The sequence below is a fragment of the Coenobita brevimanus genome, chromosome 109 (assembly GCF_032717465.1).
Source record: "Coenobita brevimanus isolate Jiangsu-jjx chromosome 109, ASM3271746v2, whole genome shotgun sequence".
Classification (NCBI taxonomy): Eukaryota; Metazoa; Arthropoda; class Malacostraca; order Decapoda; family Coenobitidae; genus Coenobita; species Coenobita brevimanus.
Window position 1 is genome coordinate 23,663,993 of NC_137062.1, and position 3,349 is coordinate 23,667,341.

A 3,349-nucleotide genomic window follows, 5' to 3' on the forward strand; every position below is an offset into this window, starting at 1 on the left:
TGACTTTCTGTCTTCTAGGGTCTTTGTCTTCCAGAATTATAATACACCATTTTTTTTTAGCAATCTCTTATTTTTCAGGATTTCATTTTTTTTTTTTTTTTACTCAGAACACAGTTTCTGTCTAACCAAACCGCATTTGTTGAATATCTCTTCTCAAGTATTATTCAATTTCTCAAACTTTAAGTTTCCATTTCCTTAATTTCCTCTTGTATTTAGGTCAAATTATCCGTTTCCAGCCAACATAATGCCAAATATTCCTCTTCCGAAAGATCAGTTTTCTTAAATCATTCTGTTTCCAGTATATTTCTGTTTCATGAATATCCTCCACTCTTATAAGGTCTCTTTCTTACAGACACCCCTTCTCCCACATTCCCATTGTCACAGTGGACCCAACCTTCTCCAGTCACACTCAGTACTGGTGTTCTCTCTTGCAGTGTACTAGTCTATCAGTAGATCTTCCAAGACATCTGTCTATAACTTTTACATCTCCCAGTTTTCCAGAACTCCCAGTCACCAGTTGTATTTTCCTATTGTCTTCATGACACCTTGCAATCCGATATTTCCACCGTAACTATAACCCACTATTTCTATCTACGAATATAGTTATGGCCCAAAATTATTATTTTCCAATACTTCTACTTACTGCATTGCAGCAAGTCCTCATTCTCTCTCTCTCTCTCTCTCTCTCTCTCTCTGGCCCCACATCTACGCCATCGCCAGTCAATATTGGTGCTCTTCAGTTTGTTTACCTTCGCGACTGACAGACTCCTACTCGGGGATGCTCTCTGCTCTCCACAGGCGTCATTGGCTCACCGTGGCTGTGTGATATTGTTCTCCAGCCTTCCTGGTGCCACAGTGCTGCTTATATTGGGAAAAAATGAAATGGAACTTGTGGGATGCATGAATACTATTCAAGCGACTGGAAAATATGTAATCAGTACTCAATTGCCAATGTGTTATTTTAGTCGTACGTGGGGGCGCTCACCATTCACTCACTCGATGTAGTGTTGCTCTCGGATGGCTGCCCTTCCCCTCTTCCTTCCTTCTTTCTCTCCTTCTCTCTTTCCTCTTCCTTCTTTTACGGGTGACTCTACATTGAGTGACAAGCCAAATTGTTTCCTGTAAACCAGGAAACCATTTACTACGCTGAGTGGTAACCATATAACCAAACTAAGGCGCCTGGTGGTCTAGTGGTTAATTAAGGCGCTCCATCCAGATTGAGCCTGTGTCGGCTTATATCTATGGAGTGGTTGGGGTTTATTGCTCACGCAATGCCACTCAGGGATGAGTGAGGCTTGTCACTCTCATTTTAAATGTCAGGACGAACATGCCTAGTCCCGGGCTCCTACTCTCCTCGTGGGGCAACGTAGGATTAGATGATGTATGTATGTATGTATGTATGTATGTATGTGTTATTTTTCTTAGGAGCAGAAAGGATTATATGTCTCTTTAAGGAATTGTGTATCCACTGTCCAGTCACCTGAAATACAGTAAACAATATAATTATTTGCTCATCTGTCAATCAATCAATCTATCTATCTATCTATCTACCTATCTATGTACTGTATACTGTATATGTATGTATGTATTCAAATATAACCAAATATATGTATATAGACACACACACACACACACACACACACACACACACATATATATATATATATATATATATATATATATATAAAATGTATGTATGTAGAGAGAGAGAGAAAGGACCGGACTAATTTCTCCTAGTTTTTCTGTTTGACTCTAATGAACATTGTCTCGAAGGTAGATCATTTTTTTACTATTTTCCCATTGCAGCCTAAATTTCTGAAATCGTCTTCTAGTTATGCAGTGAATACATTTAGCATAACTGTCTCTCCTTGTCGAACCTCTTTACTTACCGGTATTTTCCCTCCATCATTCCTCTACATTTACTTCCTGAATAACATAGATTTAGGTCAGTCTTGTTGTTTGAGCTATACAGTAGTAAATCAAACAGTTCTATTGATGTCTCGCCCGTTCTTTTGACTTCATTACGACCTATTATATCGCAGTTCACATATGTCAGTTTTTCAAGAACCTTTGTGCCTACCTCAGTAACCTGCGTCAGTACGTTGTGTGTCTCAAGCTTTTATTTAAAAAAAAAAAAAAAAAAAAAAAAGGTTTGTATGCTACCCAAATATTCCTAGATCCCTTCGTCTGGAGAACCTCTAACCTTCGCCATGGCCAGCTACTCCATCACAGTTGGGATCTATATGATGTGCTTTGAAGGGCCTTGTTGCTGTAGCTAAATAAGAAGGAATACTTTATTCTCCACTGGACTCGCTCAAATGATGTTACAAGGTAAGCACACTTATAGTTATACTTGGCTGCTATAGTTCCATGGATCACTGGGAAACACAAGTCTCTTCGCCACCGCATGGCAGTGTCCCTTTCATCCCGACATCCTCTCACATATACCCCTCCACCGTCCCATTCCGCAGACCAGTAATGCCAGCGGCTATTTGTGGCATCAACTGCAAAGCCATGGAAATTGCTACCAGACCGTGCTGGCTTTATGAATGGTGATGGCTGGACCCTGCTGGTTTAATCATTCACACACGCCCTCCTTCCCTAATGATCATGCCAATCCATATTGGTGCCTCTCTCGTGCATATTGGTACCACCTGCGTATTGGTGCCGTTCTCATCCTCAGCTATACCTAACTGTGTCTTGTCGGTCAGTTGTGCTCTGATCCGTCCCCAATAGAGCCTTGGACGTCCATACTGGAGTCCATACCATAAAACTGACGTTTTTTCAAGCTCTACTGACGTTTCATCATTTAGTTTTCCTGGTTATCGTCTCCTCACAAACTCTCTTAACAAGGGTGCCATCTGTTGTTATGTAAGATTTGAATATACAGCTGATACTATCTTGAACTTCACTTCTACAAACTTTGATTACTCATTATACAAACTGAATTGTCTAATTATAATCAAATATCTGTAGGCTTATTCGCCCCCCCAATGCTTCACCAGAGCCCGGTGTATTTGACTCCACATCCCCACAATTGACGCTTACAACTGAAATTACCTTGTTGGATGAGTTTAACGTATAGCACATATCTCTCGGACCTATTCCTGACAAATAACCCAGGGAGTAAAGGACAGAGGTACTGTCACCACTTGGATCCTCTGACCACAATCTCATCAAAGCTCCATTACTCAGTTGCACCAAACCTCGCCGTTCTGAACCAGCCAGGGTGACCAGATGTCACTTTGATGTGGCAGACTGTGATGGATTTAGAAATTATCTTGCTGATATTCCATGGCGTCTTCTCCACTGCCATCAAATCTACCCAGTCATACATTAATGACAGTGC